Source organism: Mastigoproctus giganteus, chromosome 6, assembly GCF_048544385.1.
Source record: "Mastigoproctus giganteus isolate SK-2022 chromosome 6, ASM4854438v1, whole genome shotgun sequence".
NCBI lineage: Eukaryota > Metazoa > Arthropoda > Arachnida > Uropygi > Thelyphonidae > Mastigoproctus > Mastigoproctus giganteus.
In genome coordinates this window covers 205,248,748-205,276,477 of record NC_143580.1, presented here as the reverse complement: position 1 = coordinate 205,276,477, position 27,730 = coordinate 205,248,748, and the positions used below count along the sequence as shown (strand labels likewise).

Here is a 27,730-nt window from a genome sequence, read left to right as displayed (position 1 = left end):
GGAAGTGTGCCTGAAACCCGTTATAAGGGATCACCAGACAGACGTCCAAAACTGCATTTTTCAACATGACTAAGCACCTTACCACACAGGAAAATTGGTAAGTTTTATGCTATTTAGATTTAATGATGAGTTTGTCTTCTTGGATCACAAGAAGGTTTAAAAACATAAGTACACTAATATTTTCCCTCGTTTCTCTCCAGAAGTTGATTAGTTTCTCCAGATCGTTGCAAGGTTGTAACTGCAGCTCGAAGAACAACAAAATACTGAGGACTTATTTTGCTGACTTACAGTCATAATACTATTATGTTAACTTGTCATTTCAGTTTGTTCACATAAATGCAATAAAATGCATGTTTGTTTGTCGTAATTGCTATTTGCATGATTTCTCATATTTCCATTAATTATGCATTTTACCCTTTGAGATGGTATTTATGGCAATTAGGTATATCAGGTGGAATCTTTTTATTGGATTTCATTCGCAAAGATATATATCCCATCTAACAAATGTATTTCAAACATTTCTGCAACCCACAATGCAGCACAAAACACATATTCACAAAAATCACAAGTGACGCAGTTTTTTGTTCGCCACTGTATATTTTAAGGTTAACATGATCATCATAAATTGTAAATTCTTTCTTCTAATAAAGGAAATGGCCTAAATTCTAAATGGCGCTAGCAACAGTTTGTCACCCTTCTCACTGCAATTTTGGTATTTGATTTTTAATTTTTCACATTTTTCATACAATGATAATTTTAGTGGATTAATATTATTAGTAGTGCCCCCCCCCAGGGTTTGGTGCTGTGCCCATTCTTGTTTTTTGTGTTTGTTAATGATATTCTTGAAGGTTTTTTTGATTTTTTTTTTGATTTGGTAGTTGTTGGCGCATCGGCTTCTATGGCCATATTGCACCTCCCAAGGTTTTTTGCAGTACTTTGATCCAAGCCCGAGGCGGGAATCGAACCCGCGACCTTGGGTTGCCGGGCAGGTACTTTACCCACTCGGCTAGCCCGGTCGGCTATTCTTGAAGGTATATCAGGCTTAATGTCTGGGTTTGCAGATGATACAAAGGTTCACAAGGTGGTCAATAACAGTAATGACACTATGCTACAGCATCCAAATCCAGAAAAAATTATACAGATGGGCTGAGAAGTTTAACATTGATAAATGCAAAGTACTGCCTATGGGTAGCAGTAATCCCAGAGTAAACACACCAACTGTGTTGTACTACACTCAGGGTAGAGGAAAATGAAAATATCTGGGGGTAATTGTGCAGTCAGATATGAAATTCTCTGAGTAGTGCTGACAGGCTTCCAGGACAGCTCATGGGATTTTGTCAATGATACAGGAATTTTTCTAGCAGGAATAAGGAGGTGATTATACCATTGTATAAGGCAATAAAACTAGAGACCACACTTTAGGAAGGATGTAGAGTTGCTATAACAGGTATGGAGAAGAGCCACAAGATTTGTTAAGGGGAACAAATGGTGCTCTTACTAAGAAAGGCTTTCTGCAAATTGCAGCATCTGGAGACTAAGAACTTATGAGGTAATCTGATTGAGGTGTTTAAGGCTTTGAATGGATTGAGCAAGCTCAACGCTGATGGGATTCCTCCCCTTGCTCAGACCACATGCACTGGGGGGGGGGGATAAACGAAAACTGAGAAAGAATGGTAGTATTAGTAGTAGTAATGGCCATGGGGTGCAAGGAAGCTTACACACACTATCCAAAAAAAAAAAAAAAAAAAAAAAAGAGTAAAATAATAATAATAAAATAAAATAAATAAGAAAAGAATTTCCCTAATTCCATATCCAACCGAGCTTTGATTTTCCTCAAACTATCAGTCTCTACCACCCGTGCAGGTAACTTATTCCAGTAATTTATAACTTGCTGGCTAAAATTAAACTTCCTACAAGCCAGTCTAAACACTTCCGCCTGTAGCTTAAATTTATGGCTACCCTAGTTCTGGAATCATTTATAACCATGAAAATTTTGTCTTCCATTTTATTTTTGCCTCTCAGAGCCTTAAACACCTCAATCAAGTCTCTTATAAGGTGCCTAGTTTGCAAGCTGTGCAACCCACATATTTTGGACCCTTTCAAGAAGCTCAATGTATTTTTTTTAGGTGCAGTCTCCACATTTGAACACAGTATTCGAAGTGTGGTCTAACAATAGCCTTATATAATGGGATTATGATATCCTTATCTCTACTAGAAAATGTTCGATAAACCATCAATAGCACACAATGAACCTTCCTTGCAACCTGTTTACAATGCTTGGAGAATTTCATGTCTGACCATATTGTAACTCCCAAGTCCCTTTCTTCCACTACTGACTTTAGTTCAACTCCACCAAGCATATAAGTTATTTTGGGGTTGCTGTTCCCCAGGTGCAAGACCTTGCATTTCGCTGAATTAAAGCATAGCAGCCACTTTTGTGATCATTCCTGAAGTCTATCTAGGTCACTCTGAAGAAGCTCTGCTTGGCAGCGATCATTAACTACTCTACCGATCTTTACATCATCTGCAAATTTAGACATCATGCCCTCTATCCCTTCATCAATATGCAGAAGTTTGCCTTTAGCCAGTGGATGGTTGATTGCTGGAATAAACATCCATCTGTTGTAGTGGATAGCCTGAATAAATTGAAGTACTGTAGAAACTATTAGAGGCAATGGATAGGTGAAATGGTGTGTTTTTTTTTTTTTTTTGCTGATACTATATAAGCTTGCTTTCTTGCATCATTTCCAATAATAATACTAATACTAGTACTGATTTAATTTAAATTCCAAAATTTCATACTGGGAAAATGCAGACATTTCTGATAAAAGATGCAAGTGTGATATACAATTAGTTTAATAAGTGTTGTTTTTTACTTTCTATTTCGCATACATGCTTATTTTATCTAAAATGACTGCAAAAGGAAGATCATGAAAAGAATAAGGGGTGAATCAAAGGATAATCTTGTGAAATGTGTAAATACAGAAGGGCAAGTCATAATCAAAATGGATATGAAAACAAAGGATAAGAGAGATGGAAGACCCAAATTGTTTAGAAAGAAAATGCTAGTAAGCTACTCTACTGAAGTAATATAGTAACTTTGAGAAGTCATACTTAATTGTTAAAATAAGAGAATAAAATTCATGATTATTTTTAATGTTTTTTTTAATAGTTGACAAAAACTACGATGTACTGTTTTCAACTAACACTATCCATTTAGAAATTTTACATTTCGGTGTGCAAAATGTGTTTAATGATGGTGTCAGAGAGAGAGAGAGAGAGAGAGAGAGAGAGACTATATATCACTGAGATTTTTATTTGTATACTTATTCTTGAAATAAAACCACTAATCATGGATTAAACATTCCCTAATCATGAAACTGTAGTCAAATAATTATATTTCAGAATAACTGAAAGTATCCTTATTTTAATACCAGCTTAAAAGTAAAAAGGCTCTATACAGTATTCAAACAGGAGTATTTCACATGTTGTCTTCTCGTGAGTTAAAGACAAGTCCTTCATAAGACATAGACATATACAGGGTGTTTCAAAAGTGATGGTCAATAATTTAAAGATGAACTGTACAGACTACAATATGCAAAAAAAGCCAAATAAAAATGGGTCCTTAAGTGAATGGTTTTCAAGATATTGCACATTTCTAGTTGGGATCCACCACTGACTTGTTCGCTTAGGTTAGGTTATGCTCATTCTCTCCCTTTCCCCTTCTCAATGCTCTGAGACGTAGCAGGAATAATAGTACCTATTAAAGACATGGAAAGAGGTTACAGCAACGAAGAGTATGCGGACATGCACTTCACATATGGTAAAGCCGACAGCAGTGCATGCGAGGCTGCATGTTTGTAGAAGGATTTCCCCACCAAAGGCAGCCCAACAGGTGCACATTCATCAGGGTACATCAACTCCTTAGAGAACATGGGTGCTTCACACATGGAGTACAAGCAGGTAGGCCCAGAAGCATAACACCTGATGTTGGGGAAAGGGAGTTAGAAAGAACAGAACAAAATCCTGGAATTTTGACAAGGAGGGTTGCTCTGCGAGAGCATGTACTGAGTCATAGCAGTGTGTGGTGAATTTTACATAGCCAATTACTGTACCCCTATCATATCCAGTGTGTACAAGGTCTGAATAATACAGCCTACCCTCCCAAAGTCAGTGGTGAACCTTAACAGAAAATGTGCATTATATTGAAAATGGTTCATTTGTGGCCCGAAAAGTTCACTGGGACTTTTTTGCTTATTTTAGTTTGTACTTTTCACCTTTAAATTATTGACCATCATTTTTGAAACATCCTGTATAGTAACTATGTAGCCACCCTACATAGTATGTTATATAGGGTGGCTCCCAAATGCCAGTTCAACTCCACCGTGGTGCACTGCGATGATACAGAAACTCTGCAGAAAGACCAGAAGTGTGTGTAGTGCTATGTTTTTGCCAACATAACAAACATATGTATATGTCTGTTATGTTGTTTAGTTGTTTCTGGCCACTTTGCTACCAGGAAGATGCATCCTGATACCAGTCTACGCCACGAGACGGTGGGCCACAACTGAGTGCAAACTGGAGTACTGCATTGAGTGTCACATACTCAATGTCGAAACCATTCAAAAAATAAAGTATTAAAAATGATAAAATAAAAGGAATTAAAAATAAAAATAAATAAATAAATAAATAAAATAAAACAAAATAATTCTTTAAAAAAATTGAAGAAAAAAAATTATTAAAAAAAAAAAAAAAAAAATCCTGCACCAGTGCAAGTTTAGTGCCCGCAAGGACAAACACAACATGGGAAAGTAAAAGGAGGAAGGATATAAAGTAAAAATGAAAATAATAATTAATAGATGGACAAAAGGAAAAGACATGATTTAAAAGGAGACAGAGGGAAGAGGTAAAGATTCCACACAGGATAACCTGTGTTAGCAGATGAGCCCATCTCAGGACCAGCATGAGGCCAGCAGGAGATAGAATTCAAGAAAACAATGATCATTCATCATCATGCAAGTAAGATTAGGAGCTGTTCAAGGTGGAGGTGAAGATGGTAAGATGGTGATGATGGTGCTGGTAGTATCATGAAATGGAGATGATAGGGGTGATAGCCTGGACTGAAGGTGGAGCTGGAGGAGTAATTCCTGGATTTGAAGCACTAGTGGCAGGGCCGGTGCTAGGGTTCTTGGTGACCCTATGCAGAAGTGTATTTGGTGTTCTTAAAGATTGTAATGAATACTACAATTTTGAATAAATAGAAATGAAAATACATTTTTTATTAATTTTATTTTCATCAATTACATTCTCACATTACGTGCTTTAATAATTTAGTTCGGGTACTGGCTATTTGAACCGATTTCAACTTGCCACCAAACAACTGGCACCCCTAGGGGTGCCATTTGTTTGGCAGCAGTTTGAACTGATTTTGTCTCCCATGATCCTTTAGATTTGCCACAGGATTTTTTAATAAAAGTAATTTTGGTGGGACTCGAACTGAGGTCTGCATACTTTAAGGATAAGTATCCTAACCACTGGGCTCGTAAGACATTTACTTTCAAGCCTGAAAATGTAGTATTAGTGAGTCTTACAATTCACTCACACGCCTAAGCTGTGAATGGACATAGGGTGCTAAATTGAATAATAGTTTATGTTTCTATATTGAGATTAAAGTCATTATTTACTGACTTTAACTGAGATACTTTTATTAAATATTATTTATTATAATAACAATTTTGTATTTCAGCACCCCCAGGTGTTGGTGCCCCAATGCCCTGCTTACCAGGCTTCCATGTTCTGACAGCACTGACTATGGTGAGTTATCCACACCTGGTGAAAGCTTTAAGAAAAATTAGCAGAATGTGCAAAATCTTGCAGAAGATTAAATTTTTCTTTGGGAACCAAGAGAGATGACTGACTGCCTGGAGAAAATGGTTGACACACAGGAGATAGAGGCAGACCAAGATCCAAGTAATATGGATAAGTGAAAAGAACATGCTGCTGCAGTTACAAAGGGGAGAATCAGACAGTTAAACATAGCAAGTTTAGTGCAAAGTGAACCATCGCCAGTTAGAAAAAAGAGAGTATGAGACTTGGACAGAACCATTTTAGTACAGACTTTTGTAAGGCTAAGGACATGGATGGAATAAACTTTCTTGTGACCATACTTTTTGAAGAAGAAGACCACTGATCTTGCCAGAATTGGATTAGGTGGTTCCAGTGTTTTTTTCAATTTTAGGATCGCAGTGGATATTAAGAGTTGTTTAAAAAGTCAATGGAAATGGCATGTCTAGTGGAAAAAACCTTGATAAACGATTTAGTAGTCCAGAGGTAAGCAACCACTTAAAATCTATTGAGTAGCTGTTAAGACAAGGCAACAGGAACAACTCATCATTAAGAGCATACATACGTCTTTGGATAGAGAAGAGTTTCTCTTGAACAGCAACTTTCTTAGCATACCAAAACCAAGCACAAGTAGCACCATGGGTACAAATCGGTACAAACACCACTTTGTACAAAAGATTAAGGGTATGGTGGTTACCCCAGGATTGATGCAACTGATAGACAAACATTAAAGTATACTTGACTATTTTGTCATGAAGGTACAAGACATGTTTCTGTTTCTGAAAGTTTAACTTATGGTCTAGAATAATACCCAAATTTATGTGTCAACCATGGGGAGAGAACGACCAAAAAGGTTAAAAGTTGGAGGCCTGGAAATGTTAAGTTTATTACTAACTGACCAAGAGCACAGATAATTCATGATGTTACTGGCAGTACTTTCCAAAGAAGAATGAGAATTACCAAAGACAAGAAGCATTAGATCATTGAGAGTTGAATGGAGAAGCCATTCATCTAGAACCAAATCATAGATGAGTGGCCCGAGCACTGAACCTTGTGGGCATTCTCGAGAGACAGAGCCACTAAGTTACTGAGTCCTTCATAAAAGCAGCTGTGGAGTCCTATAAGATTAACTTTCAAATATACCAAAATTAAAAGCATTATTGTTGTTGTAAGGGCTTTACAACTAAATCAATTAAGGACAATAAAGGCTTTACTTCTAGGAAACAAAGGAAGTAAGTAATAGCTCTACTCAAAGTCAGGTGTATGAATTACAATCACACCTTGTCCAGTGGCATGCACGCTATAGGTAAAAAATACATCTGCCTAGGGCCCTGATCAGAAGGGATCCCAAAATTACTGTTTGAAAAATTCATTGTTGTTTTTTACTAATATTTTCTAGTGATTTTCATCGGAAACTGAACTTTCTACCTGTCAATGAACTTTACTTGAAGATTAATTTGAAAATTATGTTTCTTTAAAAACGATTTTGCCGATTTTGATGAAATTTTATATTTAGTTATGTCATATAATTTGTGTTGTCACAATAAAATGAAATCGAAAATGCTCTTTATTAGTATTTTCTTTAGATAAGGCTCCCAAATTCCATTTTCCCTTGGGTCCAAGGAAGGTATAACATGCCACTGACCTTGACCTTATCGTAGCACCAGACCAATTTCAGAAAGGTAAACACTAAATCTATATTAGTACCATCATTCATAAAATGCTTCGACATAGGTATAGTTTAGGCTGTTCCTCTCAATAAAAATGTATTGCCTCAATAAAGGTGGTTAATAATGTGCCAGACTGTAAGCCAAGTAAAAGAGGAAGGGGAGAAAGATGGGTAGTAAGGAGTGTAGTATAGTAGAGATTATTGGTGAAAACAGCAAAAAAGTGTCCATATGAAGATAAATTACAAAGGTGTGGGGTAAAGATTTTGAAAACTAAAATTTTGGGGAGGGGATCCAAATGTATAAACAACAATGGGGGAAAGCAAAGCAAATGATGGTGATGGCAAAGAACAAGTACAAAAGGCAACAAGATTGATGAGGGGAACAAAGAGGTGCTGTTACCAAGATAGGCTTAAGTTCTGCAAACTGCAGTACTTGGAGACTAGGCACATGCAAGGTGATCTGGTTGAGGTGTATAAAGCCTTGAATGGGTTGAGCAAGCTCAATGCTGATGGGATTCTTCTTCTTGCTCAGATTAAGAACCTGAGAGAACATAGATTCAAACTGAGGCAAGGCTGTTGTAGAATAGATGTGTGGAAATTTGCCTTTAGCCAGCCAGCAGGTAGCTGATTGCTGGACCAGACTTCCATCTCTTGTTGTGGAAGTTAATAGCTAAAATAAATTTAAGGCTGAGCTAGATTACATTTGGAGTGAATAGATGGGTGAAATGGGAGGGGTTTTTTTTTGTTTTTTTTGGCTGATGCTGCATAAACTTGCTTTCTTGCATTGTATGCCTCAACTAATGCTAATGCTTTTGTGCCCCATTTAAATATGAAAATATTTAAATGGGACACAAAAACCAAACACATAAATATAAACTATTAGAGAACACAGGCTGGATCTTAGGTTTATATTTGTACTGGTTTGTTCAAGTTTATAGCTGATTAGCATGTTGTTGACTGATAAAATAAACAACCTTCCTGGGTCATTGAGAATGATAGCATGGAGAAGTTTAACGGGCAACTAGATTACTGTCTAGGAGCGGGAAGAGTACGATTAATAGGGATGAATGTTATATATACATTTTTTTTTTTTTTTTTTTTTTTCGGCTAATGCAGCAAAAAGCCTTGCTTCCTTGCACCATTTGATCTTTACTATTACAAAAAAAAAAAAAAAAAAATTTTCGCGTTCTTTATTACGTAAGTAAAAATATAAAAGATTGACTCAAACATTGTGCTGAATGACATAGAAAATGATTTTACTAGCTGAAATCCTAGAAATAAATCGAAGTGCTGAGCAATTTTAAATGTGCAATGATATGAAGCAGTCTAATGGAATGGTATAAGAGCAACTAAATCCAGAGCAGACAATTCTGATGATCAGTTCTCCAGCTGTCTTCTGTACAAAACTAAGGAATTATAAGAATGCTCACAATCAAAAAACCTCTTCCAAATTTAACCATTGATGGAAAACGAAACCTCTGCATTGAGAGTCACAGATCAATTACTTGTATATGTGGTCCCTGGCTATATATACATTTGCTCGTTTCCTTTCCACAGCGTTACAAGGGCTGTTTTAGGGTTAACTTGAACTTCACACACACACACACACACACACACACACACACACACACACACACACACACACACACACACACACACACACACACACACACACACACACACACGTGCACGCGCGCACACACACACACACCAGATTATTATTGTTTTTCTAAGATGTTATCCCTCTAAACTGAGTCATTTTGCCATCATTGTGCATGGCAACAGAATACAAAGAAATAACATGAGTCTGCCATCTGTTTTGAATTTCTAACCTCTGAGGTGTTCAGTCATTGGCCCAAACCAGTGATAATCAAACGGAGGTCTAAATCTAAAAGTAAAGAAGGTATTTCATGATTTCCCAGCCAAAAGTTACCAATATTGTCATTTTAAAATCCACTGTATATGGATGTGTATTAACATGCACCAGAAAGAGTTCCGTAGATATTTTCTAGTGAATTGCAGTATGCACATCATTGAGAAGCAAGTTGCTATAATACTCAACATTATCTGCTGCATTAGTTGACAGAAAACTGACAAGAATCAATCCTTCTGAATGATAAAAGACACTTTCCAAGATCTTGCTAGCTGAAGGCTATGGCTTGAATATTTTCAGTGGTGGGATCACTTTGTGTTGCCATTATACTAGATTAGACCACCTGATTCTGGAGTGAACTAACACCCCTGTTTATTCTTCCAAGTCACTATTCACTGCAGATATAACAATTCCCCCCAGTTCAAACCAGTTCTGATTTTGTCAATGCCACTGTGCACATACTTTCTTAAGAAATAAGTGTTCCATGAACAACTGCCTCTACACTTCAGTGTATTTCATCTGTTTATCAAACAGTTGATACAATGAATGTTCACATCTATGCCAGCTGTTAGATGTACCTAAGCATGCAATAAGTTAGCTACTCCTTCGCAGCCTTTGAAAAAGTTGATATCTATCAATATACACTTGCATATGATAAGGTCTCTTCTCTATATTGTTCACTTAACATACAAAGAATTTCAGCCAATTTCATTTTCTCTTTTAAGAGAAACTTGACAATATACTGGAAGTAACTGATTAATATGCCAACTTGTATTGTTTCCAATACACACATTCACAAAGAAAATGGTTATTTGTTAGGGACTGACAGCAGTATTCTCACCATCTGTCACAAGGAGTATACTCTTGTTCTGGTGTACACACCCACTGTAAAAAAAAAAAAAAAAAAAAAAATCTTATCAACTTCATACTACCCCTCAGAAATGATAATCTGAAATGTTAGCTATAGATGTGATTCAACTGTTATACCATTCCTATCAGGTAGCCATTTCATGCATTACACTATTTTTTGATAATGTAGTATTTGTGTTACTTTCTTAATAATATAAAATATTTATTCCAGTTTATACAGACACATACAACATCTATGAAATAACTCCTACGCAATTGGTACTGCTGTGAATTTAACACATTTCAATTAATGCATTGTATAAAAACAGAAAAAAAAAAAAAAATTAAGAAAAGTAGCAATATAACTATTTTAGATGTAATTCTAAATTTTATGTACCTTTAGATTTGCAAGTATTGTTGACAAATAAATGGAGGAATGATTCGTTGAGGAACATAGTAACTTTCTATGTCACGAACACTGCCATCACCTCTTCACTTTCCTTCCTTTCAAAATGCACACCAATCAGTACCTTACACTATATATGCAATTACCAATTATTTTTTACATTAGAAATCAGGATGTAATGCATACATTCATTATTCTGGTATCCATGTTATGTTTAGTATCACTGATAGTAAACATTTCATTAGCAATGATATTTAAAAGTTTTAGTTCATTATTTGCAAAAGTCAAAACTTTTATTATGTACGCATTATAAAAGCCATTAAATGGTATCTGCAAATAATGTTGACAAAAGAAAAAAAAATTACAAATTATACACTTCAGAGTTTTGTAGCTTAACTAAATTATATATATAATCATGTAAAAATTTTTCTATAAACTATTTCTATCTACTTTATTTAGATATATCCCATACTAATTGGCATCTCTCATCTTGTAAATTAAACTGTCATTGGTCTGTGGTATGAATGGTCATTCACCGAAGAGATGGCAATATTAACAATGACCATGTTAATAGCACCATATTATAAAACAATTTGCATTATACAATATGCCAAAATAAATTAGTTCAGAATAGCTTTATTTAGCCTCATAGGATTACAGCACATTTCAAATTTTACTGTAAGATGCATTCAAGGTGAGAGCCACAGACTTTACAGCACTGCTCTAGCTTTTTTTTCAAGATTTGATAACATCTTTCAAAAAGTATTCATATGCTGTGTAGACCAGGTTTTATGCTTTCCACAGAACTTCTGGCATGGGTTGCAAAAAATTTTATCCTTGACAATCTCCCACAAGTAGGTGCCCATTGGTGTTAGATTAAGTGAGTGAGAGAGACATGTAATTAGATCCTCTTGAAATAAGACTGTTCCTGAAGTTTTGTCACTGAATGAGATGTTACACTGAAAATAATTTCAGTTTCAATGAATCTAATCACAATACTATTGTGGTAATGCTTCTAATTAACAGAATATCCATCCCTACCCTCAATGAGTAGCAAACCAATGATTCCATGACCAGAAATGACATACCATATTGTTTCCTAAGATTCTGGCAACCAAAGCAACCAAAAACTTGCGGAGAAGCCCTTATATAGAATATATTATGTAGGTATGTAAGGGCCTCTTAATTCATTTGGTTACTAAAACCCATAGGAAACATACTGCTTGAATGTACTCCTGAATCTGCACATCATGTTCATCAGAATACCAACTGTACCAAAGGAAATTTTAATTTCTGTATTAGAGTGCACAAGCAGTACAGTTTTCTCTCTGTTTCTTCCCCATGTGATGAACATTGGTGAACCACTTAGACACGTGGAAAAGCACTTGACATATAGAGTTCTTTAGGGTGTTCTTTTCAAAACCAAATCTTCTGTAGTATGAGAGTGATTTTTTTTATTTTTATTTTGAGTGTATAATGTCAAAGATCAAGCCATAGAGACATGAGCAACTCTATCTCCTTTCTGGTGAGCAATCTACAATTGTGTCAACACACTGCCAGTTTTTTTTTTTTTCATAAGAACCCCATGCACATGAGATATTAGAACCTATAGTACTTAGTACCATGCATGGTTGAAGCTTAAGAAGATGAAAGAAGATACTTATTGATATTAGACTTAAATTTTCATAGACTGCAATTTTCAGCAAATATATATTAAGGAAGGTTGTTCCAGAAAACAGAAGTTGAATGAATAAATGATGAAGAAGAAAAGTTGGTTCTGTGAGTTTTATGTTGGACAGTAAAAGGATGCTGAATGGTTGCAGCACATGTTTGGGTTGGTTTGGAAGAGATAGTGGGAATTATAGAAGATAATTCAGAAGAACAGTGCCCATGGAAGAAGCTATAGAAAAGGTATGCAGCAGAAACAGAACATCTGTGAAAAAGAGTGGAGAGACTTTGTTAGAGATGTCATTAAATAACCTGACTGCTCTCTTCTGAATAGTCAAGAAGCCTGCAAGAGAGTTTATGGGTTCACTTCCCCAGATTTGGGAAAAATATTTCATGGTAGGGTGGACTTCAGATTTGTAGAGAAAGTAGCTGTTTAGAAGAAAAGAAATGCCAAGAGCAAAAGAGAAAACTCAGTTTTTTAGATGCAGAGGAAGCATATTTGTAATATGCTTACGCCAAGAGAGAAGTCAGGGTAATCCCAAAGAGAGAGATGTATGATCTTGCCTGGATTGTTGTTGTTGTTATTTTGGTTTTTAGGAGCATTAGCAACTAAGGCCATATTGCTCCAAGGATATGCGGTGGTCATTCCCTGACCTTTCCACATCCTCCGTATTTAGTGGTGACGGGCTCGAACCCCGGTATAATCAAGAAGCGTGTGCTACGCACTGCTACTCCTTCCCACCTGGCTACGGAGGCGCCTTCTTGCCTGGAAATCAGGGTATCATTGAAGATAGGCAGAGAAATGAAATCAACTAAGTTATCTTTGCTTCACTGGAGAATTACCTGGAGATCAGCATTTAAGAAATTGGTAGTGGATATTCGAGAAGTTGAAGCTGTTTGAGCACAGCAAGGTTTCTCAAACGGAAGGTGCAATATGCTTTCATCACCAAAACTATGGATAGGATTTCCTATCAATGGAAGATCATTAACATACAAGAGGGAAAGAGTGGGAGAAAGAACCGAACTTGGGGAACACCAGCATTAGCAGAGAAGTGAGAAGACAGAGAGAAAATTGGATACTTATTACAAAAAAAAAGTTTGCAAACCATAAGATGGCAGCTTATTTAAATGAACTTTATGCCAAACATGATCAAAAGTCTTTGAAATGTCAAGAGCAACTGCTTGAGTTTCACAAACTTTTCCACTGAATTTGTCCATAGATGAGTAACATAAGCCAGAATATCACCAGTGGATCAACACTGTCGGAATCCATATTGGTGACTGTTGATCAGATGGAAGGCTACTAGATAGTTTAAGAGTTGATGGTTAATTCATTTCTCCATTTCTTTAGAAGGAGTAGAAGTAAGTGCAATAGAACGGTAATTGGATGGCAGGGATTTATCACCGTTTTTAGGAACTGGCAGGATATGAGCAAATATCCAAGCAGAACAGAAAACAACTTTGGAATAAGAAAGTGTAAAAAGGTAAGACAGAACAGGAGTAAGCTCAGGAGCACAGGTTTTGAGAACAAGTGAAGCAATACCATCAGGATCTGAAGCTTTCTTAGTATTAAGATTGTTTGAAATCCTTCTGATATCGTTTTGATGGAAGATGACAAGAGACATTAAATGGAGTGTATTGGGAATGGTGGTTTACCAAGATAATCAATATAAGATCAAACAATCGATCAATACAATCAATAATCAATACGCCAGAACCATTTGGTGTTGATAGAGGTGGGAATAGGAATGGGCAAAAATTGTAGCCAATAGCATTGGCAAGAGACCAGAATGCTCAACTACCATTTTAACAAGAAGCAAGTTTTCTACTCTTAGCCTGTCTGAAATGTAGTTTGGATTGATTAATAGCCCCTTTACAATTAATGCGAGTTTCGGTGTGCTTAGAAAGTAAAGCTTGAGATTTGCAATATACACCACTTATCTTGAACAGCCTTAGCACATTTATTAGAAGACCAAGGTGTAGATAAGGATGAGATTTTAAGTTGGAGTGTGGAATAAAGGATTTCATCCCTACAAGAATAATTTCACTGATATAATCTGAGAAAACACTGATGTCAGAAGATTTGAAACATAAATGCGACCAAAGAAAAGAAATCTCATAGATCATCCCACTTTGCATTCTTATAGTGCCAAACAACATGAGGTTGAGAATGGCCATGAGAGAAAGATTCCACTGGAGAAGAGACCGTGTGATCTGAGGTACCTAGAGGGCAACTCGCCCCTTGTTTGTGAGAAAAAGATCAAGTGTGTTGGCTGTATGGTTAGGATTTTCTAGTATTCTGGAAGGTAAATGAACAATCTGTGCGAGGTCATTAGTAATTGCAAAAGCCTCATCATCTTGACTAGCTGGGTCTGTGTGACTAGAAAAAGGAAGCCAGTTGGAGTTGTGAACATGAAAATTACCAAGGAAAATTACCTCACTGTTAGGAAAGTTGGACTGGATAAAGTCAAAGAGTTCCAAGTGATTATTGGAGTTTGGAGAACGGTACAGGCAACGGATGAATTTGACAGAATGCAGTAGAGAGAGAGATTTTAAGCCAGAGAAGATACTAAGTCTCTGACAGGGAATATCAGAGTGGACCATGCACAAGTACCACCTTTGAAGCAAAAGAAATCATACAGCAAAAATTATGACAACTGTGATGAGCAGTGGTTGAATCAACCAATAATTAGGATTCTCTCAGAAAATGTACTTGGGGTTTGGCAGACTAAGTGGAAATGGACATCATTCAGATTGGAACTGAGAGCATGTATATTTGTAAAATGAATGAGGAAGTGTTTGGGAGGTTTAGATCTTTTTGGAGATAAGTTTGTTCTATTAGTTTGGCAATTCATGATGTATTCAGTAGTAAGAAAAGGTGGAGGGGTCATGCTGTATGAAATAATGAAACTCTTGGATATGGCATACATGTGGCAAGAATGTATTCAACTGCTTGACGTAATATGGTCTTGACAATGCCTCCCACATACACAGCTCAGACTACCTCCAGTCACTTGGCAGAGTAGAGGCAGTGAGATTATACACTAGCTGATCTGGAAGCCTCCTAGAGTTATCAATAGATTCGGTCTGGTAGACTATCTAGTGGCCCGCCTGCAAACACTCTTTTAGAGCTGTACCCTCAAAATGTAAGGAAGATTTCATCTCGCCAGGGAACCCATCATAACCTCAAAAGACACCAATCATACTGCATGGTTGTCATAATTGTACTTGATGTTTGATGTACTTGGTTACTATCATCAGTATTACAAATTTTGGAGGCTACTTTTAAAACTTGTTTTATACACAACTGTGCTAAAATACATGAAAGTGCAAGGAATATTTCTGAAAACATGATCTAATGTGTGCCTTTTTTCTCAGCTAACCCTTTCATGGTCATGCATTTCGAAAACCGCATATACAAAGAAGTAACAGACTTGGGTCACATATATCTGCATTGAGCAGCTTTCTGCTAGCCACCTATTGGACTACTTTATTCTGGACCATATTACGCAAGGTACGTTAAAATTTCTTGGAAATATAATAAATCTTGTGAAACAAAAGTGTTAATACACTTTAAATTGGTAAGCAAGTTTTCAGATGTTTAAAAGTTCATGGATAATTGATAAAATATTGGCAACGAAGTGAAACCAGTGTCAGGTTTGTGTCCCATAAAAAAAGTACCCACTCAGCAAGCATAATAATGTGTTTACATAGTTTGACGCAGAAAGCTCCAAATGTAAAATTCAAACTATGACATTAGTTAGTGCATTTGCATCATTATTACATTGGTGCCCTAAAATGTTATTAACCTAAAATGTTATTAATCATTTGGCATCTTTCATATTGTGTAAATAAGTCACAACTGGGTTGTCAACCCTTATACTTCTGGGTATCTAACCACTCACTGATGAGAAGCAAAACAGCTTTGAAAGAGTGCTGTCTGAGTGGTGGTACTCAAGTGGAAAAAGTAACAGTAGTCTTCTCAAATGAGGATGCGTTATTTGAAGTATAAAGAGGAAAACCCATTGTGAAGGATTTCACAATATAGCTGTTACAATAATAATGCCAATGTACAAACTTTGGTTTGTCTAAAAAAATTCAACTATGTAGTAATTATGCAAATGCACTGAAACTAATATCATAGTTTGAATTTTACACAATTTGAGACTTTCTGCCCTACAATATTATTAGTCTAAGAAGCACACTTTTTGGCATCTCTCATATTGTGTAAATAAGTCACAACTTGGTTGCTAACCCTTTTACCTCTGGTACTTACCAGCTCACTGAAGAGAAGCCAAATAGCTTCAAACAGTGCGGTCTGAGAGGTGATACTCAACTGAAAATAAGTAACAGTCATCTTCTCTAATGGGGAAGTGTTACTTAATTGAAGTATAAGGAGGGAAACTCATTGTGAAGAATTATTCAATATGAGATGTTACAATAATAATGCCAATGCAAAAATCCAGAATTTAAAACAAATACACCAACTGTTTAACTATAATGGTTTAATACTGAAAACTATAAAATGTACCAAACGATACTACACTATAAAATAATATATGCAAAAAAACTGATTTACAAAATATAATTTACAATAGAAATTTTAAAATATACAATTAAATATAAATAAAATATTTAAAATACAATAAAATTAAAAGCAATAAAACATTGACTGAAGCTTTTGGGGGGCTTCTGTCTCCTTTCTCAACAACAATAATGTTTAAGCAACACATCCGTAAGTAACAGGCTCACACAGCACACGTGGTTGACCAGGCACATGCTCAATATTTCTTCCATGTGATCCAGAACCGGAAGCGGCTCGGGAGCGTGGAAATATAAAACGCTCGTCTTTTGCCAGGACCACGGCTTCCAGCAGGGGGTGAAATCGAACACCCCTGTCCCTATTCATACTATTGTTCTCAGACGAGCCTATCCACAAACTCTCCAGCCACTTATGGTCCCAGAACCTATGCGCCCGGTCAAGGATGACAGCATTCACAGGGAAGACCTGATGATGTTTCTCCCAATAATGCTCAGCAATGGCGGACTTATTGATCTCTGCGGTCTATATAGCTCGCATGTGCTCCCCCAGACGGTCTTTTAATCGCTGTCTTGTCTCCCCCCACATAACATTCCCCACAATCCGGGCATTTGATCTCATATACGACCCCACTACTGGAATCCCCAGGAATGGGGTCTTTGACCTGTGACAACACTGTGTGCAACCTCCGGCCTGGAAGTTGCACACAGCGTGCCTGAAAGTCACGTAGCATTCTTGAAATTTGATCTGACAAGCCCGGATAGTAGGGAATATAAACTGTGGCGACTGGAACGGACGGTGTTCCATGATTAGGCTCCACGCCTCTATTATATTTATCAATGACCCTCTGGGGGTAACCGCATTTCATCCGCTCTAACTTGCCCAATTTCTTTCTCTCTCTCTCTCTCTCTCTCTCTCTCTCCTCAGAGGTACTACAATGTGTCCTAACCCTACCCAAAAGTGCCCTGGCCACCTGTTTTTATGCTGCGCAGTCTGTGCTAATCTATAATGGGTGTACTGGCTCCTACACATGGGCTTCCTAAACACTGTAGTACTAAGCCTGGAGCCTTCTCTACTCAACAGGGTTCGGTCCTTGGACCACTACTGTGGAACATAGTAATGGACTCCTTCCTAGCTATAGACCTTGACGAGGTAAAATCGCAGGCCTTTGCTGATGACCTCTTACTGACAGTGACAGCGGACTCAAGGACACAACTGGAGACACTGGCAAACCGGGCTCTGTCCACCCTTCAGGCATGGGCAAAGAAACATCAACTTAGAATATCCCCTGCAAAGACAAACTCCATCCTGCTCAAGGGGTGCCTCAACCTCAGGCGGCCTCCACAAATCAAGATCGACCAGAAAACAATTAAATTCTCAAAGCAGCTAAAGTACTTAGGTATGATTCTAGATCCAAATCTATCATTTCAGGACCACCTGAAATGTTTGCATACAAAAGTCAGACGATACACTGCATTGGTTGCCAGAGTCACTCGCAGAGACTGGGGCCTAGACAGACGGGTGCTATGTCTTTTCTATAAAACCATCTTCACCCCAATTGTCACGTATGCATCTGGCGCATGGTATCAAAAAGCCACAACTGTTGTCAATAAACGAATCATTGACTCGATTCACCGATCAATCCTTCTGACCATTACTCGAGCTTGCAGCACAGTGAGCACGCATGCCCTGCAAGTCCTTGCTGGTGTCCTTCCACTGGACTTAGAGATCATTCGACGGGGCCTCACGCACCACCTGGACAAGGGTATCGCACAGACATGTTTAGGATTCACCACCGACATCATCAATAGCAAGACTATGGAAAAGAAAAAACTGCATGCTCACCTGCTGCAGGTGTGGCAGGATAGATGGGCCACCTCGCAAAAAGGCGAAATCACCAGAAAGTTTCTGCCCAACATTGGCGGGGTTTTTCCGAACTTCCCACCCTGGTTTTCTCCAGGCCTACAAGTCACATACCTACTGACAGGACATGGAGCTCTGAATGCAAAGCTATCCCTACTCGGAATACAAGAAGATCCCACCTGCACCTGCGGGGGACTGGAGAGCTGGCAGCACCTCATGCATGATTGCCAGCTGTATGACGACCTCCGCAGTGCATTCATCACCAAAATACAGTACAGTCGGTCCTCGTATAACACGTGTTTATATTACACGGATTCGATCATACACGATTTATAAATAAGGGAACGTTATCTTATATAACATGAACCGAATTCGCTTATGCACGATTCGCCTTCGTGTTTACAAGAAATGGCAGTCGAACGCACAGTCACCCCAACCGAACGCAACACGATAGAATTCAGAGAAGATTCTGAAAATGTATTTGTTTTTTATATCAGTGAAGGGGAAACAAATTTCACCATAATAACGTAAAAACCAACACAATTCCAGCTATCGGTATAATCGCAAATGCAATTAGATTGAGTTTACTACCAGTTTATAACAGATTCCACTAGCCGAAACGCAACTGGAAATTATTTTTATTGTTTTATGGTAGTCACCCCTAGAAATGTGTTTTAGTAAAATGTGAGGTGTTAATAGTGTATCTCTGCCTTTACGGTGTTGTTTATTCAGTTGCTACACGCGCACAGCTTTGTTTATGTGTATCAAGCGTGCCTCCTCATTTTGTAATTGTGCTTTATTCCCTAAAAATTAGTAAAATATTACTTAAAAGGTGTGAAAAGGAAGTGTCCTGGTGAAGACACTACAGATTCAGAGAGAAAAAGAAAAGCAATATCGATAAACAGAGGCGGACTGGATCTAATTCTTCCCCGGGAAAATTTATAGTGGCCTCATACTATGGTTTATGGCCAAAATCACACCGGCCTCCGGCCCACCGGGGTTTCCCCGGTCAGGCTTATGGCCAGTCCGCCTCTGTCGATAGAGAAAAAATATTAAATTGTGAAACGCTTTGAGCGAAATGAAAGACCATATGATATTGCACGTGCTTTCAGACCTAAATGAGGCAACGCTGAGAATTACAAAGAATGCAGAGAAAATAAAAAATTTCATTGCAGGAACAGAACAACTCAGTGTAATTAAAATCCATTAGATTAAGACACAAAGAATTGGAAGAAATGGAACGGCTGTCATCTGTTTGGATAGAAAATCAAACAAAAATCAAGTTTGCTTACGATAGAAGCAAAAGCATTAGCAATATTTTATTACGTAATAGTCGTAATAAAATACGTAAGTATTTTATTCGTAAAAAATACTTAAGTATTTTATATTATATTATAATAAAATAATAATAAAAAATTATAATATTTTTATTACTTATTTTAATCATAATAAAATACGTAAGTATTTTATTACGATTATTTATTGTGTTTGGTAATGTTTTGGTAACAAATGTGTGTTCAATCTTGGGTGGCCGGCACCTAACCCTACTTTTCCCATAGGGCCTGTTGTTTATATTGCACGAGGGTTTCCAGGAACACAACTATCGTGCTATACGAGGACAGACTGTATCTACCATACGGCCAGGAGCACCACATCTTGGATACCAGGGAAGAATATCAGGCTTTCTCCAGCTATGCACTGGCCCTGTTCACAAGACGGAGAGCTCTTATCGCAGCGAACCGCAATCAACCACTGACACAATAAGAAAAGAACAAACCTCGAAGGATATCATCCCGCGGAAGACGCCTGAACCCAATGGCCTCCGATCATCAAGGCACTAAACCTGAAGTGGACCTAAAGTTGAATAAATGAGAAATGACTCTATAAACAACATTGACGCAAACACCACATGGATGAGAAATGTCACAAGAAAGACTCCACAAATGCCGACAAGCAAACCCGGACCTTTTGACGGTAAAGACTGCAGAACGGATGGGAACCACCCCATGAACGATCATGCTTTGGTCCGATCGCTCCTGGAAACGGACTAGAACCACTAGCAGCTCCGCTGCCAAATGCTATATGGCGAGCTGAATGGGGTACCATTACCCTATTCATCTTAAATTCCCTATCCCCGGCAGGAGGGAGAGGAGACATGCTCTGTTTCCTCCCTCCCCTGCCAACCCATCTCTTCACCTGGTGAGGCATGCGCCTGCCTCACTGACCACCTGAGGTCGCCTTCTCTATCGTCCCCATGATTCTGCCTTTCCCCCCAGTCTTCAGCCTCTTCCCCCACTCTTACTGTATACCTTATCCATGGCAGGGGGAGATAACTCTTCTTCGTCTCCCCCCACCCGCCATCCAAACTCTCCTCTGGTGTGGCATGGGCATGCCATACTGTCTAGCAGGGGTCATCTCCTCTATCGACCCCTTACTTCTACTTCTACCCCCCCCAAGTCTTCAGCCCCCTCCCTCCCACTTTTATCTTTCATCTAACGTATAGCCCACACGTCTAAATTTAATAACAACAAAATTCTGCCCGACCTATTAGGCCTTTTAACACATCTTTCTAGCGTTCAACCCCAACCAGGGATTTCCTAACAGCAATCTCCTTAAGAATTAACGACAAACGCATATATATATATATTTTTTTTTTTTTTACTACTATTTTATTTTATTTTTTACTTTTATTATTTTTTTATTATTTATTTATTTATTTTATTTTATTTAGGTCCTAGCCACTGAAATCCCAGGAAACTAGGTGGCAGGACCTGCCGGAGCAACTCGTCATGATTCTGGACACCCGGTTAGCCTCCACGTGGCAAGGTATGGGCAACGTCGGGCCCCACCAGGGGCCTGGCGGCCAATAAGCCGGACAAACAGTGGGCACAACAGATCACACTGCACAGACATGGCCCACACACTTTCAAGTCTCTGGCTTGACAGTGTACTGTCCTCGATACAGCGAACATACGCGGAGATGGGAGAAATCCCAGGCGCCGTCTGACACGAACATACCTTATACTCACCATTACGTCCAGGAATGGGAGGGAACCATTCACTTCTACCTCTGAGGTGAACTGTATAAAAGGAGAGAAATCATTGAGAAAACTAACTACATCCTCTTCTCTCCCCTTTTGCACCAAAGTGAACGTATCATCCAAGTATCTCTTCCACTTGCGCATAGGGAATTCCAAATTTGTAAAAACCTTATTCTCCAACTCTTCCATTGCCAGGTTTGCGACAATAGCGCTAATAGGAGAACCCATAGCTGTGCCATGAACCTGTTTGTACATCACTCCTTTATATAGCAAAGTCATACTCGAAAGACATAATTCTACGCCACAGCATATATCCTCTACACTTAGGTGCGATCTAGTACTTAGGGCATCATCTTTTTGTAGTGCCACCTTTACACATTCCACCCCATGGGCTATGGGTATACAAGTAAATAATGACACCACATCTAGCGACACCATTATTTTATTCTCCCCTACATTTTGACTTTTAACGAAGTTCACAAAATCCACACTGTCTTTAACAACAAACATGGACCGTCCCACTATAGGAGAAATCAGCTGCGCCAGGAATTTTGACAAAGCATAGGTAGGGCTCCTAATAAAAGAAACAATGGGTCGTAACGGGACCCCCCACTTTATGTGTTTTTGGCAACCCATAAAACCTGGGCTTGACTTTTAACGAAGTTCACAAAATCCACACTGTCTTTAACAACAAACATGGACCGTCCCACTATAGGAGAAATCAGCTGCGCCAGGAATTTTGACAAAGCATAGGTAGGGCTCCTAATAAAAGAAACAATGGGTCGTAACGGGACCCCCCACTTTATGTGTTTTTGGCAACCCATAAAACCTGGGCAGCTGACACCCCGTTGGGCACAACAGATATAAACTTATATATATAAATATATATATATATAAGTGTAGGCCAGCTTATAAATATAAATATATAAATTTTTTGTATATATTATATTACAGTGTAGGCCAGAAAGGCCACCTCTAATCTCACGCGTAATCAAATGAAAGCGTTAAAGGAACTCAAGCAGGATGAAGATATTGTGGTTCTTCCGGCAGACAAGGGTAGATCCACAGTAGTATTAAACAGTGATGATTATCATAAAAAAGCCCTAGATTTATTACAGGATGATAATACATACAAGATCATCTAGCCGATTTAGAACAAAGTGTTAATAAGATTTTACAGCTCTGGTTAAAAATGGGTAAGATTTCTAAAGAAAAGTACTGGTCTATGCATACAACGGGGTGTCAGCTGCCCAGGTTTTATGGGTTGCCAAAAACACATAAAGTGGGGGTCCCGTTATGACCCATTGTTTCTTTTATTGGGAGCCCTACCTATGCTTTGTCAAAATTCCTGGTGCAGCTGATTTCTCCTATAGTGGGATGGTCCATGTTTGTTGTTAAAGACAGTGATGGTCCATGTTTGTTGTTAAAGACAGTGTGGATTTTGTGAACTTCGTTAAAAGTCAAAATGTAGGGGAGAATGAAATAATGGTGTCGCTAGATGTGGTGTCATTATTTACTTGTATACCCATAGCCCATGGGGTGGAATGTGTAAAGGTCGCACTACAAAAAGATGATGCCCTAAGTACTAGATCGCACCTAAGTGTAGAGGATATATGCTGTGGCATAGAATTATGTCTTTATTTACAGTGTTTAGGAAGCCCATGTGTAGGAGCCAGTACACCCATTATAGGTCAGCGCAGACTGCGCAGCATAAAAACAGTGTGGCCAGGGCACTTTTGGGTAGGGTTAGGACACATTGTAGTACCTCTGAGGAGAGAGAGAGAGAAATTGGGCAAGTTAGGGCGGATCTTATGAAATGCGGTTACCCCCAGAGGGTCATTGATAAATATAATAGAGGCGTGGAGCCTAATCATGGAACACCGTCCGTTCCAGTCGCCACAGTTTATATTCCCTACTATCCGGGCTTGTCAGATCAAATTTCAAGAATGCTACGTGACTTTCAGGCACGCTGTGTGCAACTTCCAGGCCGGAGGTTGCACACAGTGTTGTCACAGGTCAAAGACCCCATTCCTGGGGATTCCAGTAGTGGGGTCGTATATGAGATCAAATGCCCGGATTGTGGGGAATGTTATGTGGGGGAGACAGGACAGCAATTAAAAGACCGTCTGGGGGAGCACACGCGAGCTATACAGACCGCAGAGTTCAATACGTCCGCCATTGCTGAACATTATTGGGAGAAACATCATCAGGTCTTCCCTATGAATGCTGTCATCCTTGACCGGGCGCATAGGTTCTGGGACCGTAAGTGGCTGGAGAGTTTGTGGATAGGCTCGTCTGAGAACAATAGTATGAATAGGGACAGGGGTGTTCGATTTCACCCCCTGCTGGAAGCCGTGGTCCTGGCAAAAGACGAGCATTTTATATTTCCACGCTCCCGAGCCGCTTCCGGTTCTGGATCACATGGAAGAAATATTAAGCATGCGCCTGGTCAACCACGTGTGCTGTGTGAGCCTGTTACTTAAGGATGTGTTGCTTAAACATTATTGTTGTTGAGAAAGGAGGCGGAAGCCCCCGAAAGCTTCAGTCAATGTTTTATTGCTTTTAATTTTATTGTATTTTAAATATTTTATTTATATTTTATTGTATATTTTTAAATTTTTATCGTAAATTTTATTTTGTAAATCAGTTTTTTGCATATATTATTTTACAGTGTAGTATCGTTTGGTGTATTTGTTTTAAATTCTGGATATGTATTATGCTCCCAACCTTAGAGGCCTTTTTGAAGATATTGCCAATGTACAAACTTTGGTTTGTCTAAAAAAATTTAACTATGTAGTAATGATGCTATGCACTAACTAGTCACAGTTTGAATTTTACATAGTTTGAGGCTTTCTGCTCTGAAGTGTTATTACACAATCACTATAAAAAAATATAAATATGTAATTAATAAAAAAAATACAGAAAAAAGATGTGTTTACTTATATTTTTTGCCAGTGCCAAGGTTATTTCACTCTTTAGGCAGCCAGCAACTACACTACAATTAAGTATGGGTTGAAGATTCAGATGATACTTGTTGACACTAGACTTGAATTTTCATAGATTGTAATTTTCAGAAAATACAAACAAAAGAGGGTTATCCCAAAGAACAGTAACAGAGGGAATACATGAGTAAGGGAAAAGTTAGTTCAGTGTATATGGAGTATGCATGTGAATGGATATTGACTAGTTGAGATTCTTCTGAATTACTGTCTGTAATTCAGAAGAACAGTGCCTCTGGAAATAAAGCTACAGAAAAGGAAGGCAGCAGAAACTAAAAGTCTATCTCAGGCACAAAAGGGAATCTGTGAGGAATCATTAACTCAGCATTTTCTTACAAACAACCTTTCCAAGTAAACGGTTGAGGTGCATGATCCTCTAGATACCTCAGATCACAACTTGGTGATGGTCCCTTCTCCAATGGTGCCTTTATCATATGGCCATTCTCAACCTTGTGTTGTTTGGCATTACAAAAATGCAAAATTAGATGATCTCCAAGATTTCTGTTCTTCTGCTTGGTTGGATTACATTACTGTAATCCAACCAAGTTTACTGTTTTAAATCCTCTGAATTGATATTAACTCAGATCATGTCAGTGAAATTATAACTGTTGGGATGAAACCCTTTATTCCACACCTTAAAATCTCTTCCTTTAACTAAACCTTGGTTTTCTAATAAATGTACTATGGCTGTTCAAGATAAGAATGTTGCATATTACATTTGGCCTGCACCCAAATCTCTAGATTCATTTTCTGCCCAAAGCTTGCAACAATTGTAAAGTAGTTATTAATCAGTCCAAACTAGATTTTGAACATGCTAAGAGTAGAAAACTTGCTTCTCATCCAAATGGTAGTTGGGCATTCTGGTCTCTTGTCAGAGCTATTGGCTGCAACTTTTGCCATCTCTACAACCACCACTATTAAAAACTCAATGGTTCTATTGCCACCTTAGCTAAAGATAAAGCCAAGTTGCTAGCATCCTACTTTTCTTACAACTCTTGTATTGATGATCTTGTCAAACTACCCCCTACCATTCCCAATACACTCCATTCAATCCATTAAATGCCTCCTGTGAGTCTTCCATCAAAAGGATGTCAGTAGATATTTGAACAGTCTTGATGCCAAGAAAATGCCTGATCTTAATGGTTTTTCTTCACTTATTCTTGAAACCTGTGCTCCTGGGCTTACTCCTGTTCTATTTGCCTTTTTACACTTTCTTATTCCATTGCTGTTTTTAACGTCTGCTTGGATATTTTGCCACATCCAGCCAGTCCCTAAAAAGGGTGACAAATCCCTACCATCCAATTATCATTCCACTGCACTTTTACTCTTTCTAAAGTAATGGAGAAATCCATTATCCACCAACTCCTAAATTATCTAGTAACCATTAACCTGATTGCCAGTATGGATTCCAACAACACTGATCCATTGGTGGCATACTGGCTTACATTACCCATCTATCAATGGAAAAGTCTGATGAAACTCAAGCAGTTGCTCTTGACATTTCAAAGGCCTTTGATTAATTCTGGCATAACGGCCTTATAAATAAGTTTTAATTTTATGGGTTGCCAAGTGTTTTTTGTAAATGGGTGTCCAGTTTTCTCTCTGACTGTGTGTGATGGTAGATGGCTCTCTGTCTTATAATTTCTCCATTAATGCTGGTGTTTTCCAAGGTTCAGTTCATTGTCCCACTCTTTCCCTCTTGTATATTAATTACCTCTTCCATTCAATATTAATTACCTTCTTTCATTCACTGGAAAATGTTCTTTTGAATTGGCTTCTATAGTTCTCCCCCTCTCTCTCTCTTCCAAACTAGTCCAAACATGTGCTGCAACTAGTCAGCATCCTTTTACTGTCCAACGTCAAACTTAGAGAACTAACTTTTCTTCTTCCTCCTTTATTCCTTCAATTTCTGTTTTCTGGAACAACCTCCCTTCAATCATATTTCCTGAAAATTATAATCTACAAGAACTGGTTTATGGAAAAGACTGACATGGTGTCTGGTATGGACTGTGATACTTTACATAGCAGAGTTGTGGACACTGAGAATGGCAGATATCAGACTGGAAAGTTCTGAAATGTGGTTGGGGAGGATGATGGAAAAGATAAGGTAGTTTGCCAAAGTGAGAAATAAGGAGATAATGAGAAGGTGGGTGAGAAGTGATGTTTCACTGAAATAATCAGTTGGAGGGAAAAAATATTGGATTAGACACATGTAGGGACTGAAGAAGGATGTGCTGGAAGGAAAAGTTAAGGGCAAGAAGCACAGAGGGAGATAAAAACTAATTGATGAATTGTGAGGGGATGGCAGATATGGGGATATGATGAGAAGGGCTGAGGAGAGGAAAATACAGAGAAAGGGCTGCTGAGTTGGGTGCTTGAATAAATCAGATAAATGTGATTTTTTGTTGTCGTGGTAAACGATAATTGAGAACTTTCCAAAATATAAGTGGAGCTTCGCAGATTGTAGAAATGAACTGGGAACTTTTGAGAGGATTCATTTTTTTTTTGCAAATATGTTCCCCCCCCCCATTAGTTTAAATATTCATGAAATTTTCTGATTCGGAACATATAGATAATAGGATATACTCAGCAGCTTTATATAATATGGTATCCCTCTCCCTTTCCCCAACATACACTACTTAGACTTTCTGTCTTCATTCTGATAACGACAACTGTCAGAGTGAAGGCAGCAGAGATTATAACAGCTGACACAGAGGCCTCCAAAATCTATTTTAAAGCCATAACAATGAATGCAAAGAATACTAGATCTCAATATGGTTTAGTCATAATCTTAAAAGACATGACTGAAACTGTATGATAAAAGAGATGCTGTAGCTGTGTTCTGAAGACCAAACATAGTTTTTGCTGCTTCAAACCTCCATCAGAGTGGTGGTACAGTAATGGGTGAGTATCAATATCACCTAGTATTGCCAAGTATTATAGAGAATTAGGCATTCCTTTGCATAGTGTGTACATCA

At 38.2% G+C, this 27,730-nt stretch overlaps 1 protein-coding gene across 3 annotated transcripts in view; it reads right to left on the bottom strand.

Annotated features, from left to right (window-relative positions):
• Window positions 1-27,730, bottom strand: part of LOC150084897 (zinc finger protein ubi-d4-like) — a 316,607-nt gene that overhangs the window by 35,181 nt on the left and 253,696 nt on the right. The window contains exon 8 of one of the 3 annotated variants that reach the window (XR_016547118.1): window positions 10,633-10,739. The exons of the other annotated variants lie outside the window; for them this stretch is intronic. The gene's annotated coding sequence lies outside the window, so the exon portion shown is untranslated. The remainder of the gene's footprint in view (window positions 1-10,632; window positions 10,740-27,730) is intronic. 3 annotated transcript variants of the gene reach the window in all.